Here is a 17,399-nt window from a genome sequence, read left to right as displayed (position 1 = left end):
ACCATTCTTATGTTTTCCACCCTCCGCTGCACAACTTCGTAACCTTATTCCTCTTTACTGAGGAGACTCCCTAGAGAACTACTTTGTCCTGTGACCATCTCAGCAATTCCAGAGCTTGAACTTTACAAGTACCAGGGCCTCTATTTTTTGACTTTCTCATTGGGAAACCCCAACTAGTCCATGTTTTGGGAATAACCAACCAATCACACGTTTGCATGTATGGTAAGTTAACACGTGTGCTTTGTAATTGACTGGTCATCCTGATCTGGCTGGTGTTAACTGAGGAGATGGTTGAGAATCACCGTACTCTAATGCATTGTGATAATTATTATGCTAAAATATACAACTATTCATAGACACATAAAATATGACGGTAGATAATTACTTTACCCACCTAATCGGTCCATGTTCCTCTTTGATGTAAAACCACAGATCCTACTTCATTGTAAGCTGTATTTCATTATTTTAGGACAGCCTTGTGTCTATCCCAATCATGTTTTTAATTATCTTACTGTATTAACCTCCATTAGCCCCAACCACCTCTGCTGAGCGGCTATTCCACAAGTCCACTACCTTTTCCATGTAGAAGTACTTGCTCACATTTTCCTGGAGTGGGCCACCCTCCAGCTGCAGAGAGCACAAACTTTTGTTCAAAGGGTTCGTCCCGGCTTGTGACAATGTGTTTGACCAGCAAGCGCGCGCGTGTGCATGTGCCCGTGAGCGCACGGCACTCAGCTGCTCGGCGAAACAAATGAATTTGATTTTGCCGCTCGCTGGGACGTCACGTGAGTGGTTCGCCCAATGAGGTCTAACCAGCTCCGTGATGTCATAGCCACACCCTCCAACACGCCACCCCATGAACGCAACTAGTTGGACAGGAATCACCCCGGACAACATGAGCGCCTGACGTCACGGCGCTCGAGCGCCAGTGTGATCGGTTGCATCCTGGCCACGGCCTTACACTTCTCTTTCTCTGAAATATGCCTTACTCCTGTGCCTCGTTGAAACTTGTTATATATTTAAACGCATCCATCAGATCCACCCTTTCCTCCAATCTATGCATATTGAGGTCCTTTAGTCTTCTGGCTTACTAAAGCAAACAGGTTTCACCTTTTTAAATTATTTTTATTACAGGATTGAAGTAGGGGGTCTACGGAGATGGACTGTGTTAATTTCAGCTCCATAGACCCCCTGCTTCCCGAGATACCTCCGTGGGGGGTGCCGGTACCTCTACAGTCAAAGAAACTGTGTGCCTAACATAATGGAGGTGTTTAATGGTCCCAATAGGAAGCTGTGATATCATCCTGTGCAGCTTCCTATTGGCCCGTGTGACCGGGACATTTAAACTAAAAGGAGATCCCGGCATCCCTTACAGAGGTAAGTATTTCTGGAAGCAGGGGGTTCCCGGAGCTGAAATGAACACAGTTCAGCTCCAAAGACCCCCTGCTTCAATCCAGTAATATAAAAAAATCAAAGTATAGCAAAAAAAAAAGGTAATTTAATGATATCAGGGATCCCTGATGAAGGTGCATGTGCACCGAAACGTTGGATGCAACTCTGACTCTTTAGTCATTAAATGACTTTTTTTTTGCTATACTTTGCTTTTTCTACTGTTTGGTGTGCTTGGCTCCCTTCTACGTGTTACTTTCCCTTGACTAGGATTTTTTTGCCTTTAGCATCCAACTTTTGCAGGTTTTCTTCATCGTAGACCCTTGCGTTTAGGGGCAGCTTTACCTGATTCTCCCCTCCTAGTCAGTCCACTAATAATTAAAAATAAATAAAAAATTAACCCGTATAGCTGCTTTAAATATGGCCCATTCTATGTTTACGCTGGTCTGAAACAGGCATTGACCCCAATATGACTCCATTCCATTAGCCTATGAACATAACAGCTGCAATGCAGTAGATACACGCTGATTACATTTGTAAAAGTAAAAATCGGTACTTTTTACACTTCTAGATGCAGTTGCTTTTCCTAAATCCCTCGTGCTCCCTGATTTAGCACTGGTGTCAGTATATATTTGTACAGCTGTTTCCAGGAATATTGGGGATTTCAAACTGTTCAGGATACCCGCCTGGTGCAGATTTCAGAAAGTGCCTTTCCTGTCTTGTTTTTTTGGCATTACGATGTTGTGCGTTAAAGCAAACCTGTGTCCTGATTTAATATAGGTGTTAGTTCTGTGATGAGTGCCAGAAGTACGGTTTTATTACCTTAATGGTAATAATCAGAGGAGCTATACACTGCTTAAAGCGTTTTCCTTTCTTTTATATAAAGCTGCTAATGGGATGAATTCTCTGCAGGGAGGCACATCTGAACTTGATGATCTCCTTGATTTATTTCCCCCATTAATAACTGCAGAGTTAAGGTCTAGGGCAGGGGGTAGCCAACTCCAGTCTGCAAGGGCTACCAACAGGTCAGGGTTTTCTGAATATCCCTGCTTCAGCACAGGTGGCTCAATCAGTGGCTCAGTCAAAGACTGAGCCATTGATTGAGCCACCTTTGCTGAAGCAGGGAATGACAGTAAAAGACTGAGCTACTGATTTAGCCCCCTGTGCTGAAGCAGGGACTGATTGAGCCACCTGTGCTGAAGCAGGGACTGATTGGGCCACCTGCGCTGACGCAGGGAAATACAGAAAACCTGGCCTGTTGATAGCTATTGAGGACTAGAGTTGGCTACCCCTGGTGTAGGGTAACAATATGCAGAACATGTTCGCAGAATATCCCAACACACACTGTTGCTACAGCCAAAAAATGCTAGCAATGCATTTCACAGCACACCTTTTTAACACACGTTTGTAAAAGCCTATAATATTGCAAAGAAGCTTGTTTTATCGGCCCCCTGGCCTACAGTTGGAACTAATTGAAAACGTGTTGAGTGTGGAAACCCAGAGCAGTTTAAGGTAGGTGAACTCATGCATTCCGCAATTTTTATGTTGTATTTATTTTAGACAAGCCACAGTGAAAAATAGCCCTTTTTTCAATTGATCAGTGTCATCTGTAGGGTATTCAGAGGCCAACTCCCTAAAATGAGTTGGCAGACTACCTGGTGGATGTAATGCATGAGCAAAGGAAAACGCTGGTGTTGAAGCAGCAGAACAGGCTGCATTGTGTTTCAATTTACATTTTTATTCTTTATAACAGGATTGAAGCAGTGGAGACTCCTGAGCTGAACTGTGTTAATATTAGATCCGGGGACCCCCTGCTTCCAGAGATACCTACCTCCATAGCTGTGCCAATATCTGCAGTCAGGGAACTGTGGTGCCTATGCAGAGAGGTCCGAGAGCGAAGTAATCTCCATGATGTCGCCAAAAGTGGGTATAGGTATGCAGAAAGGTGCGCAAATGTGGCGAGATGGGTATGACATCGGCGTGTTTTTTTGGCGGATATAAAAAAGCGGATAATTGTTGGCGAGAAGGTGAAACTCGCATCTGTTCGCCATGTCGAAGGAAACGTGGTATTTCAGGAACAACGTTTACAGATTCTCGCCATTACGGCACACCAGAATGGCGAATGTATCAGCAAAAGTAAACGCCAGAAAAAAACGGCAGATTTATAAATCTATGTCAACAAGGTAATCGGACTTATGTGCATACGGCTAACTAAAACGTGCCAAAATTGGCGATTTTATTACCACGGCGAATTTACGGACCGCAACTCTCTGCATAGGCCCCTGTGTGCCTAACATAATGACGGCTATAAATGTCCCGCATCACGCCGGCCAATAGGAAGCCGTGACATCACCCGTCGCGGCTTCCTATTGGCCAGCGTAACCGGGACATTTAAACTACACGTGAATACTGGCACCCCCTACGGAGGTAAGTATCTCTGGAATCAAGGGTCTCCAGAGATTAAATGAACACAGTTCTGCTCCAGAGACCCCCTGCTTCAATCCTGTAATAAAAAATAAAAAAATAATTTAAAATGCAATGCTTTAACATGTTTATAAAACTGGACCAGAAATATTATTTCTAAAATAGCAATCCAGTTAGTCAAAGTGATGTGCGTGTGCAAATGAATTTGAGCCTTCATGGAAGCTAACAATTCAAATAGTTTCGATTGCTGCGGGATCTGGTTTGTAAAGGAAGGATGAAAAAAACGTCAAGGCTAAACTGAATCTCACTTTACATTTTTAATCTTATGAGAAACACGGGTAGAACCCACTAAATGATCAGTCAGGAGAACAGGAGTGGCCACCTCCAGTCCTCTAGGGCCACCAATAGGCCAGGTTTTCACGATATCCCTGCTGCAGCGCCGGTTGCTCAATCAGTGACTCAGATGTTGATTGAGCCTCCTGTGCTGATGCGGGAGAGGGAGCAGCTCAGTGAGTAAAGACACTGACTGGCAGTGAGAGTTTGGGAGCCTGGTTCAATTCCCGGTGTCGGCTCCTTGTGACCTTGGGCAAGTCACTTTGGGGCCTATGCAGAGAGCAGCGAATTTTAAAATTGGCGAATTTATTAAAAAGTAGCTTTTTTGGAGAGTTTTATTCTCCATATGCAGAAAAGTGCGAATTCTGCTATGTTTAACATGGATGCGTGTGGCGAGTTTAAATTGGCGAGATGCGCGCTTCAGAAACGTGTAAAAACAAATTTGCGCCTTTTTTTTCCCTTTGCAATGGCCGCGAGCGGCAGCTTCTTGCCAGTTTTTTCTGGCGAGGCAAAAAGGAGACAATCGCGCCATTTTATTGGCGCGAACAGCCGCTAGATGCCGTTCGCGCCTCTCTGCATACGGATATTTTTAAAACTGACGAGATTGAGGTTCTCGCCAGCCGCGAGGCGAGTTTTACAAAGAGAAAAGAAAAATTGGCGCGTTTTTCGGAACTCGCCATTTTCTGCTGCTTTCTGCGCGATTTTCTCCAAAAAATGGCGAATTTCGAAATAGCGCTGCTCTCTGCATAGGCCCCTTTATCTCTCTGTGCCTCAGGCACCAAAATCATGGATTGTAAGCTCCTTGGGGCAGGGACTTGTGCCTGCAAAATGTCTCTGTAAAGTGCTGCGTACAACTAGCAGCAATATACAAGAACATGCAATTATTATTATTATGCCGAGATATCCTGAAAACCTGACCTGTTGATGGCCCTTGAGGACTGGAGTTGAGAACCCCTTGCAGTTGAAGGAATTAAAGCAGTGTGATCCAGTTTCAAGTGTAACCATGAATCCTGCTTTGGATCATTTGCAATGTTTTGTATTGTTTACTAAACAGATAAACGCACTAACATCTGCACATAAACAGGCCACATTGCACAACATAACTGCCACGCTGCCCTTTTGTTATTTACTGTCCCATCTTTTAGCACTTGCAACACATGGAATAATTTTGTTTTCGCGTTTGATACATGCAACGCCAGATTCCTAAGTATAACAAGCTCGATTCCAGGTCACCGAGACCCTCCCAGCCACTTATTTGCTATAAAAACAGTTGGAAATGATGTCAAGAGTTGTAATAAATGGTATGTTCCATTGTGTTATGTGAATCAAGTATTTCCTCTTATTGCCCCAAACAAACACGACACCTACTATTTGCAAAAAAGGGAGCGAAGTTCTTCATATGATCAAAAATATATATTTTTTTCCAGTGAATATTTACATATATTTCTCTTACTGCAAGGGTGTGCAAACTGGGGGGGGGGGGGGGGGTTGGGCGGCGTAGCACTTATAGAGGCTCTTCCCTAAAGCATTTAAATTAAATGCCGGGGGAGCGTGCGTGAGGCCTCTGTAACTCACTCACCTAGTCCAGGGCGGCTTCTGGCAACGCATCGCCATGGCAACGTGGCGGCAAATGATGCTGCTACATCATGACTTCGTGATATCAGAAGACGCTGGGGAACAGGTAAGGGGGGCCGCACCCCTGACACTGTATCAAACACTGGCCCATATGCACTAAGCTCAGTTAATTCAGGGAACATAATGTTACCTAAAACAGGAACAGGCGTATGTTCCCTGAATTAACATAGTAATACAATGTTAAATGCAAAAACAGCATCTGTACTGCATCTCATTAGAATAGGTTTAACATCACGTTATTGTAGGTGTGAGTCTTGGCCTTACTTCTATGCAGACACTGAAATAGGGCATTAGCTCAAGTCCTGAAAAGAGAAATCATGAGTGCACGTGGTCTTCGCCGCACTTATACACGTAGATACTTTAGTTTCTCATGGTTTTTGTATTTATTGCAGATCATCCTGGCAGCGCAGCACAATGTGTCGAGGGGCACGGAACCTTCATCAGGTCAACATAAATCCTATAAATCAACCTGATGAAGGGGCTGTGTCCCACAAAACGTTGTGCTCGGCTGTCCCGACAACCGGCAACAAATAAAAAAACTAATCAGGAAAAAACGAAGCAGTATCTAGGTGCATTAGGAGGCCACATATACTCATATTGTTATACAGTAAAGCAGCTTTGGGATTTCCTGCTTATACTCCAGCTGGCACCACACACTTAAAACAGAAGGAAAGGATCGATAAATAAGCGAGTTCAAAAAAGTCTTATCTTCTTCACATCAAGTGAAGACAGAGAGGAGAGGGAAATAGTGCCTAACTGGGGCTGTACCCCAACACGAGACAGCAGAAGCCTATTACAGGGTCTATATGTAATAACAAAGGAGGGAAAGGGAGGAGGGGGTATGCTACCTTTTAATGGACCAACAAGTAGTTGATATGTAACAAGCTTTCCAACCTCTCAGGGTCCTTCATGGGGTATGGCAGAAATACAGAAAGAAAATATTATATGCAGTGTTTGTAAGAGGGATCTTTGGTTACAATGGATGTGGAGAGCAAGTGGGAAATAAGATAGAAGGTAGAAACAGGTCGCCTGGAGCGTAAATTAGCAGCGGAGACAAAAAAGTCTGGGTCTGTATGGGAGTAACGCCAAGCTTCACTATGACTTAAATAACATAACGTCCATTATAGTTACCACTATCCTCTTTACAGAAGAGAGTACAGCGTTAATGTTAAATGATGTTGACGTCAACAGAGTTTAGTGCATCGAGGCCAAAGATCACTGAGGGCATTGCCCACCTCTGGATGTGACCTCGATGCATTGTATGTAAACATGCTGCATTAGAAGGTCATCTTATCATGATACATTGTACATGTTGCTTTTAAAGTTATTCTAATGACAAACTCCAACTTTTGGGATGCAGAATTCACTACGGCCCAGATGCCCCAACACGCACCATTAAATCAGGGCAAAACGCCGTTACATTACCCAAAACAGGAACGGATACTATTTCCCCACAGTTAACGCCTTATTCAGTGAAATAATTATATGCAAATGTATAAGGCCATCATTGAGCTCATGGTAGGGAGTTAAAGGAGGGAGAGAGATTTACAAAGCTACACATAGATGATAGGTTAGGTTAGGTGGGATACCTGTGAGCACCTGAAATACTTGGGAAATGCGAGAACTTAAACGTGTAAAATACATATAATATAATTTAGGTTTATTGGTGCATTGTTTGGAATAACAGCAATTAAAAACACCATAAATGTAAATGCAGGTTTACATCATGTATTTTGCTCACTGAATACTTAACCTCACCTTAAGTAAGCTAACGGAGTGAATCAGGACCTATGCACTGAGCCATCGGTCATCCTGCCGTAGCTTTCACTATGGTAAGCAGGGCTACTATTTATAGTTTTATGATAACATATCCCCCAAAATAATCCATCTTGTCAAGTCCATCTTTTAGGGGGAAATGTTGGAGCTGGACTTGCTGCAAACATCTGGAGAAGGTTCATTACTTGAAATTGTGAGCCTTGCTGTTAATGCACCCCACGAGGAAGGGGCTGACAGGCTGCATATTTCTGCAAACTGTTCCCAGAAAGAACCAATTTCCTGACTTCCATGTGGTGTCAATAAAGTAAGGCATGAGATGGAGCAGTACTTATGAAATATTGAATCTGCTTACAGAACCAGCTATAGGAAAATTCAGACCACCTGTGAGCATGAGGCTTGCCCTTGGTATTCAAACTTAGGCACACGCATGGCACATGTGAATGGTAGGCTCTGATCTCTGTATTTTGACTTCTTACATCTAATTAAACAGAAAGTAAACCAGGATAGAAAACAAATAATTGGCGCTGATACCAAGTTCCGATTTTGCGTCCTCTTTATTATCAGGCTGTGAAAGTGCAGAGAAATCAAGTGTAATTGGAACACGTGATTTTTTTATTATTCTAAGGAATTCAGGGTCTATTGTCATAATTTTAACACACATACCTGTGCTATTATGAATGAAACAGGAGTCAGGGCATAACCCATGCTAAGCCCTTTGCATAGAGTGATTTAACCCAAATTCAACCTCCAGCCCTATGGACTTATTTTTTTTGTTTGGCTTTTTTATTTCTACGGTTTATTTATATAATTTTAGGAAGATTTATCACTCGGATAATTTTTTTTGTTCCTTTCTCAGTTCTTAATGATGTATGCTTATTTTCCGCTATTGATGTTATCAGTCTGTACCCCCTACACCCCTTATTTTCTTTTCTGTTACCTCTTGCTCGTTTTTTTTTTTTTTTTTGAAAAGACAAAAAAAAAAAGAAATAAAAGCAGAGAACAAAATAAAAAGAATAGTGATTAAAAGTGACGTGTGGAATCTAGCATCCACCAACAACTTTAATTAAAGAAGGTGTCAAAATGCCATAGCGTCCGTGCACTGCAGGGTTCGAGCTCCCCCTTTTCTGTTTTAAATCTCCCGCGTCATGTCGGCCAATGACATCACGGCTTCCTATTGGCCCACAAGGTGCAAGAGCTTTGAAAAGCGGCCCGTACGTGATACTTGCTAGCGAGCCAGAGTGGCTACCTGCACCCAATACAGAGGTAAGAATCTCCGGAAGCAGGGGGCCCCCAGAGCTGAAAATAATGGGGGTCAGCTCTGGAGACCCCCCTGCTTCAATCCTATGTTTATAAAAAAAAAATGTAATCGTCCACTTGGATTTCTCCTTTAATGTTGGCAGTAGCTATTTTATTCAGCTGAAAATGCAACAAACTTAACCCTTTCACAGCCAGAGAAACAAGTGATGTATAGCAGGTCCTTTTACCAGCAAAAAGGGTTAAAATAACTAGTATCTTACAATTGGGTAGGCAGCTTTTATAAATTGACACCAAACCAAAGTGCTCACAAATCTACATAGGATAGAGGACGAATTTAAGAGAGTTAATTACTCTATAAGTCATTTGCATAGTGCTTGTTAAACAGACACCTTTATGGGGTGTTCTATATTATAATAATAACTGTGTTTCATATAGCACTTTTCTCACAATGGGATTCAAAGCGCTTCACAGTTACAGTGTAGTGCACAATACACAGGAATATTAACAGACACTGTCCCTGCCCACATGAGCTTACAATCTATGATTTTGGTGCCTGAGGCACAGGGAGATAAAGTGACTTGCCCAAGGTCACAAGGAGCCGACACCGGGAATTGAACCAGGTTCCGCTGATTCAAACTCTGTGTTCATTGTTGACAGTTAGTTTCTTTATTCCGCTGATTCAAACTCTGTGTTCATTGTTGACAGTTAGTTTCTTTACTCCCTGAGCCACTCCTTCAGCTCAAATAAATGCAAATATAAATGCAAATATATTTAGAGAAAAATGTCATTTTCTCCAGGCTGAAACTTTGATGTCGTTCTGCACTTCTCTTTTCTTTATTAACAATAAAGTATGGCTTTAAGAAGAAGGGAAAAAAATCCCCTCCTACTTTTATCGGGACATCCCAATTATTTGTTTTCCTGGTAAGATATTTGATAAATGTTTTTCATAGCTGCAGATACAGTAGACCTTGAAACTGATGGCAGAAAAGGACCATTTGGACCATGTATTCTGCCAAGACCATACGTGGTGGCAGCTCCTATGCACTATTTCTCTAAAGGTACAACAGTCATAGGGGCTTATTCTGTAAGCCCCATTCAAGTCAATGGGGCTTTCCGTGCAGATCGCTCGGTACAGCGCTAACGGAGTTTACAGAATAAGCCCCATAGATTAAGTTGGCCAATTTGGCGTCCGGATTTGGCCGCCAATGGTCCCTTCGCCGCAGCCTCTTCACCGCTGGACACGCAGCCACCGGCTGTTTCACCAATAAGGTCTGTTAACGTAAGGGGATTTAGTGGTTAGGGTAGAGGATTAAGGATAGGGGATTTAGGGTAAGGGTTTAGGTCTAAATGGGTAGTGAATTAGGGTAAGGGGTTTTAGGTTAAGGAATTGGGATAAGGGATAGCGTATTAGGGGTTTTTTTTAGGGTAAAGGGTTAGGTTAGGGGCTTACCTTGGCGGATAAATGTCCCTGCGGCGAGGTGAGTTGCCGCTAAACGCCAGTCACGGCAAAATGGCCGCATTCAAATATCATATATCGTTGTGGAAAGCCGGGCGTTTCTCTTGTTGAGATGGGATATTATTATGTTGTGGTGGGAGGAAGAGTGCCCTAATGCAGGGGTGCTCAACTCCTGTCCTCAAGCCCCCCCCCCCCCCAACCCCAACAGATCAGGTCTTCAGTCTCTGCTTCAGCACAGGTGGCTCAATCAGTCCCTGCTTCAGCACAGGTGGCTCAATCAATCCCTGCTTCAGCACAGGTGGCTCAATCAGAGGTTCAGTCTTCAACTGAGCCTCTGATTGAGCCACCTGTGCTGAAGCTGGGATATCCTGAAAACCTGACCTGTTGGGGGGGCTTGAGGAATGGAGTTGAGCGCCCCTGATCTAATAGTAAGAGTGCAGTCCTTGAACAGCAAGCATTGTCATTATAGGGGTGGGGTATAATGTACAGATACAACTGGGGGGTTTCTATTTTGGGATGGAGTTCATTCTTGCACCATTAAAAAACATGTGGTTACCAAAATTAGAACCTTCAATATATCAAGGATAAAATCATAGACTTTAAGTGATACACAAAGCATTTAGGCCAAAAGTTCTTAACTGCTGTTAACCCTTAATAAACCTTAAGTCCCTACTAAACTAAATGGCACTTACAGTCTGCAATGATTTAGCACCGTTTAGAAATTGAGCCTTAATTTCCCTTTGATAACAAACTGTTAATTTTTTTTACTCAAAACACGTGTTTTCTGTGCTTCTTTGACTATATTATAATTACCCTAAAGTTGCATCATTTTTGTAATGGTATGTTAAAAAATATAGAGGGCCGTATTTACTAAACGTTGCTAAGTCTTCATGCACAGCACCTTCTGTCCCATTCAGAATAAGAATCCTTTAGACACGGGTAGTAATGTGAAATCAGTACAACATTCTCTAAGAAAATATAACATTACATGGAACATGAAACTAAAACAATAATAATCCTCACTCAGTGACTGAGATGAATTGAGTGACGGGAATCATGAAACACAGATAATTATATGCAGTTATAGAATTTTTGGGTACAGAATGATCGTTACCATATGTACTCAATAAGTACACATATATATTATAAACAAGAAGCCCTTGAAACTTGTGCTCAGAACTTGTTCATAGTGTACCCAGCGCAAATTCATTTCCAACGCGATGACAAGTTAAAAACACTGTTTTGCTGTCTTTTCAAAAGAATGCGGTGTGCAAATGAAATCTCCAAACAAAAATGAAATCACAAAAGAAACATGTTAAGAGATACCATCTGTTTTTCTTTGGGGGGAAAACATACACACTATATATAAATTAGGCCAAAAGTACCCAATAACCTGAACAGAACTTTAACGGCTTAAAAACCCGAGTGTTCCGCGGTTAGATAGTATTGTGGCAACGATGAGGTTCAAGTATTAATTTTAAAAGGTTGTGTTAATTGTATTGGACAAGAGTGAACTACTGGCAGTTATAATTTTAATAGGTTTTAAAAAGCCTTTCAAATGTTTCTCATGACTTTCTTAGAATTTCATTTGTTTTGAGTTACAATGAGCACTTTAAAGAGGCAATCAACGTTCTTTCAAACAGGATTGAAGCAGGGGGTATATGGTGCTGAACCCTGGGGACCTCCTACTTCCGTAGCGGGCGCCGGTAGCTGCTCTGGGTGGGGCTTTAAAGTTTAAAGCTCCCGCGTCGCGTTGGCCAATAGGAAGCCGAACCTGATGATGTCACAGCTTCCTAATGGCCTGCAGGGCGCTGAAGTTTCAAAATGCCACCATAATGTGAACCCTGGTAGCTGAGCGGAGCGGCTACCAGCACCGCATACGTAAGTAGCTCCGAAAGCAGAGAGCTGAAAAGAATGGGGTTCAGTTCCAGGGAACCCCTGCGTCAATCACGTTTTTTGTTTTTGTTTTTTTTAAACGGTTACAAAATAAATAAAAGCGATTGTATAGCCGCTTTAAAAAGTGGGTTTGCTGTTCATCTTGTTTGCCTCGTGAATAAGTAATCAGACTTATGGATGTTCACTCAAAGGACCTACTCATTGAACTGCGAGAATGGCGTCCATTTTCACATGGCAATAAACCTCAACATATTCATTGCCCGGGTCTTGCATGCCCGAACGAATCCGAAAAAAGCATTTTAGATCCCAATTTGTTTCATTATAATATTTTAGAACATAATGCCTAGGATAAGGACACCCAGCTATTGTTTTGTATTAACAACATTTTATTAACATATTTGCAGGGTAATTGGGGGAAGGTACAGAAAAGAAAAAGGGACGGGGGTACATCTACACATTGGGGGAGATCACAGGGGGAGGGGAGGGAGTGAGGGTGGCATAGCATTAAACCAGGGGTAGCCAACTCTAGTCCTCAAGTGCTACCAGCAGGTGAAATTTTCAGGATATCCCAGCTTCTGCACAGGTGGCTCAATCAGTCCCTGCTTCAGCACAGGTGGCTCAGTCAAAGACTGAGCCACTGATGGAGCCACCTGTGCTGAAGCAGGGACTGATTGAGCCCCCTGTGCTGAAGCTGGGATATCCTTAAAACCTGACCTGTTGGGTGGTCTTGAGGATTGATGCTGAGCACCCTTGCAGTACATATACACTGGTAGGGTGCCTTAACAGGTGCTTTTAACCTTTAGAGCTTCTGCAAATCATATGTTAAAAAAAAAAAGGATTTTAATCCATTTACTCGCGAGTTCAGTAATAACTGTGTACTTTAGGATTTGGTTGGCGTTAAAAGAAATTCCGGCATCCACTGTTCGCAAACCCCAAACAACACATGCCAAAGCCCCTGATATATACCAGATGCCAGAGAATCTGATTTAGCCAATTGGGCCTTTAAGTAGAAATATATGAGAGATCTAAATCCCCTGTCACTGCTTAACCCTTTAATTTCTAAACGGGTATACCTCAGCAGTGGTGGCAGCAGATGCATGATTACGTTATATTGTCTTGTACTGATGTCATTTGCCTTGAGGTGCTGTTTAAAATCCGATACAGCCTGTTGGCTTGTGCTAAAGGTTCACTTCAGAATGTATGAGGCAGGCCCCGTGGCCATCTATCAGTCAGGATCCCCCAACCACTGCCTCAGACTTTCCGCGTCTTCCCTACAGAGTGACTCGCAGGGGCTGCTGCTTGAAATTGGACACGTACTTGGTGAATCTCCAACTTCAAATGACTCTCTGTGGGAGAAGAAGAAGAAACGGGTCACATGGTTGCCATACCTTGTTCACAGAAAGATGATTCCCGTGATGGATGATTACCATGACAGCTTCCTTTGCACACCACTGATGTTCAAGTATATAATAGCATTGTAAAAAAAAAAAAAAAAAGAAGTCTGGTAGCCATTTTGTTGACACAAAGCATGAAAGTATTTTAAGGACATCAATCAAGAGTGCAAATGCCAAAAGCTTGTCAAAACATCAACCATAAGCAATGGTCTCTGTGGTTTCGCTCTTTGATTAAAGAGCTAGGCCCTACACTCACCAGGATTAGATACTCTTAAGGTTTTACAAAAGGATAAAAAGGATACTGTTATCACCTGACTCCAACAGGATTTGGCTTCATTATGGGGCCTACTGAATGCGCCGCTGTTTGATGTTTTATTTTCTATGTTTGCACGGTTCTAATGGGGGCTTTAATCCGATGTTTAACAACAGATTTCTCTGTCCGTCAATCGGCAGCGGCTTGAATGAAAGCAGTCGCTGACCCACGCTGATTCCCAGTCAGGACGGACATTCTGCCATTTTAGTTAAGCTGCAGATGAGTGCTGACAGCTCCATTTTGTGAGGGTGAGCGTTGGGGTGCTTTGATTTTCTAATGACTCACTTGGGCCAGAAATGTGATTTGTCAAAATAAACAAACAATAGAACAATGCTTTAATGGTACATAAACGTCGCTAATGAATGTGATGCACCACACGTGTGTATGTCCACTTTGTCAGGATGGAAACAAAAATGCCAAACAAGTGCCTGTGCTTGTATTTTCTCGAGCTGATCACATTAGTCTATTGATATAAAGTAATATACAATCATCTTTAAAAATGGTCATCTTTGCAAATGTAACTAACAGTTACCAGGAGTTTTTTCACTCACGTGTGACTATTGGCACTGTGCTCATTTTTATAAATAAGTAAAAGGATATATAACAAGAGCGCTCAACTCCAGTCCTGAAGCCCCCCCAACAGGTTAGGTTTTCAGGATATTCCCGCTTCAGCACAGGTGGTGCAATCAGTCCCTGCTTCAGCACTGGTGGCTCAATCAGTCCCTGCTTCAGCACAGGTGGCTCAATCAGTCCCTGCTTCAGCACAAGATGGCTCAATCAGAGGCTCAGTCTTTGTCTAAGCCTCTGATTGTGCCACCTGTGCTGAAGCTGGGATATTCTGAAAATCTGATCTGTTGGGGGTCTTGAGGACTGGAGTTGAGCACCCCTGATCTATAGCACCCCTATAAAAAAATTGTATTTAACCATAAAGATGTATATGTAAAAAATATAAAAAAAACACCTTAAAGTCACACAGCTACATTTTTGTTCAGTTAATTGATCCAGGAGCTCTGATGCTGCAGGATGGTCACAATGTTACTTCCAAGAATGCAAAAAGAGTGCACTAAAATCTATAACATCCCCATAAATGTTTTCATAAATACTTTTTTGAATGTGTCTTGTGATATATAGGCAATCTATTTAATGCTGCAGAATAGTTTATATCAGTGTTTTTCAACAGAGGAACCATTGTGATCCCGGGCGTCCCTAAACGATTCCCTAAAAGTTCCAGGTCATTGTAAAATGGTACCAAATAAAGAAGAATTTGCAATGCATCTGATCTCAGACGCGCTATTAGAGAGGGTTGGGGTTCCTTACAATGCATCTGATCTCAGACGCGCTATTAGAGAGGGTTGGGGTTCCTTACAATGCATCTGATCTCAGACGCGCTATTAGAGAGGGTTGGGGTTCCTTACAATGCATCTGATCTCAGACGCGCTATTAGAGAGGGTCGGGGTTCCTTACAATGCATCTGATCTCAGACGCGCTATTAGAGAGGGTTGGGGTTCCTTACAATGTATCTGATCTCAGACGCGCTATTAGAGAGGGTTGGGGTTCCTTACAATGCATCTGATCTCAGATGTGCTATTAGAGAGGGTTGGGGTTCCTTACAATGCATCTGATCTCAGACGCACCATTAGAGAAGGTTGGGTGTTCTACAGATTTTCACAATTTAATTATAGGGTTCCTTAACCAAAAAAAGGTTGAAAACCACTTGTTTAAACCCGTATAGTGCCCATACAACATAACTTGTACAACATAGGAACTTTCTAATTGTTCAGACAGACCACGCTAAAGAAAGCGTCAGGCTTTTCGAAATGGAACCCTCGATTTCTTTTTTCGACATCCGAGGCTTGGCGCCATCATGTGATTGCTCCTGGAGTGATCACATGAAGCAGAAGTGCTGTAGTTCCAGCCGAATTGTGGGGTCACCGGACCCCCAGCACTGTATAGATAAAATATGTAAGACTCCAAGATTTGTAAATATGTGGGAGCGATTACAAAGCTCCAGTGTGGTTTTAAGCACACACATCATGGCACATCATTTCTGGAAGTAGTGGAAGGTTGTTCTAAAATGTAGATAGTTCTCCCTCGAGAAGTCTCTGGAAGACATTTCTCAGAAGGCAAAAGAAAAGGAACACAATAGTGTATATATATATATATATTTAGTAATGGACACATTGTGTGTCCATTTGCATGTCAATTCCCAGAATCCCTTGCTGCAGTGGAAGCATTGTATGCTAGGTGACAATGGTGAAAGGCAGGGTTGCAGACATGTGAATGTGCTCACAAGTGATATATATATATATATATATATATATATATATATATATATATATATATACAAATATAGCTGTATGCTCATCTGCATGTCTTAGGCAGGTCTGCAACCCCGCCTTTCCCCATTATCACCCAGCATACAGCACTTCCACTGCAGCAAGGGATTTTGGGAAATGACATGCAAATGAGCACACAGTGTCACTTTTTGCCTCAATAACCATTTTTAAGATGGTTCCCTATAGGTGATAATGGGGAAAGGCGGGGTTGCAGACCTGCCTAAGACATGCAGATGAGCATACAGCTATATTTGCATATTTGCTTTCCTGTGGAGGGTTTTTGTCACTTTTTTTACTCACCATAACTTAACTCAGTATTATGGTTTAGCCTATCCCATAGCCTCTCTTGCATTCCCAGTAAAATCAACCCCACACTGATGAGACCCATCAAGGTCGAAACAGCTGTCTGTGGGTGGTTTTCTGGGTATGCACCTTAACCCTGGCTGTGCTCAAAGCTGTGACCATGCAGCAAGCTTAAGCCTATAGGGAACCATGTTAAAAATGGTTATTGAGGCAAAAAGTGACACTGTGTGCTCATTTGCATGTCATTTCCCAGAATCCCTTGCTGCAGTGGAAGTGCTGTATGCTGGGTGATAATGGGGAAAGGCGGGGTTGCAGACCTGCCTAAGACATGCAGATGAGCATACAGCTATATTTGCATATTTGCTTTCCTGTGGAGGGTTTTTGTCACTTTTTTTACTCACCATAACTTAACTCAGTATTATGGTTTAGCCTATCCCATAGCCTCTCTTGCATTCCCAGTAAAATCAACCCCACACTGATGAGACCCATCAAGGTCGAAACAGCTGTCTGTGGGTGGTTTTCTGGGTATGCACCTTAACCCTGGCTGTGCTCAAAGCTGTGACCATGCAGCAAGCTTAAGCCTATAGGGAACCATGTTAAAAATGGTTATTGAGGCAAAAAGTGACACTGTGTGCTCATTTGCATGTCATTTCCCAGAATCCCTTGCTGCAGTGGAAGTGCTGTATGCTGGGTGATAATGGGGAAAGGCGGGGTTGCAGACCTGCCTAAGACATGCAGATGAGCATACAGCTATATTTGCATATTTGCTTTCCTGTGGAGGGTTTTTGTCACTTTTTTTACTCACCATAACTTAACTCAGTATTATGGTTTATATATATATATATATATATATATATATATATATATATATATATATATATATATAT

General features: G+C 42.4%; 1 protein-coding gene and 1 long non-coding RNA gene across 3 annotated transcripts in view; one reads left to right on the top strand and one right to left on the bottom strand.

The window, feature by feature from the left end:
• Positions 1–17,399, top strand: part of LOC142503114 (galectin-3-like) — a 506,920-nt gene that overhangs the window by 160,648 nt on the left and 328,873 nt on the right. The gene's annotated exons all lie outside the window — the stretch shown is intronic.
• LOC142503113 (uncharacterized) overlaps positions 12,793–17,399 on the bottom strand; it is a 45,787-nt gene continuing 41,180 nt past the window's right edge. For both annotated transcript variants that reach the window (XR_012803941.1, XR_012803940.1), the window contains one exon: positions 12,793–13,512. This is a non-coding gene — a long non-coding RNA (uncharacterized LOC142503113). The remainder of the gene's footprint in view (positions 13,513–17,399) is intronic.

The sequence above is a fragment of the Ascaphus truei genome, chromosome 9, assembly GCF_040206685.1.
Source record: "Ascaphus truei isolate aAscTru1 chromosome 9, aAscTru1.hap1, whole genome shotgun sequence".
Lineage (NCBI taxonomy): Eukaryota > Metazoa > Chordata > Amphibia > Anura > Ascaphidae > Ascaphus > Ascaphus truei.
Note: the sequence above shows the minus strand (reverse complement) of the source record. Positions and strands in the feature narration are given on the sequence as shown.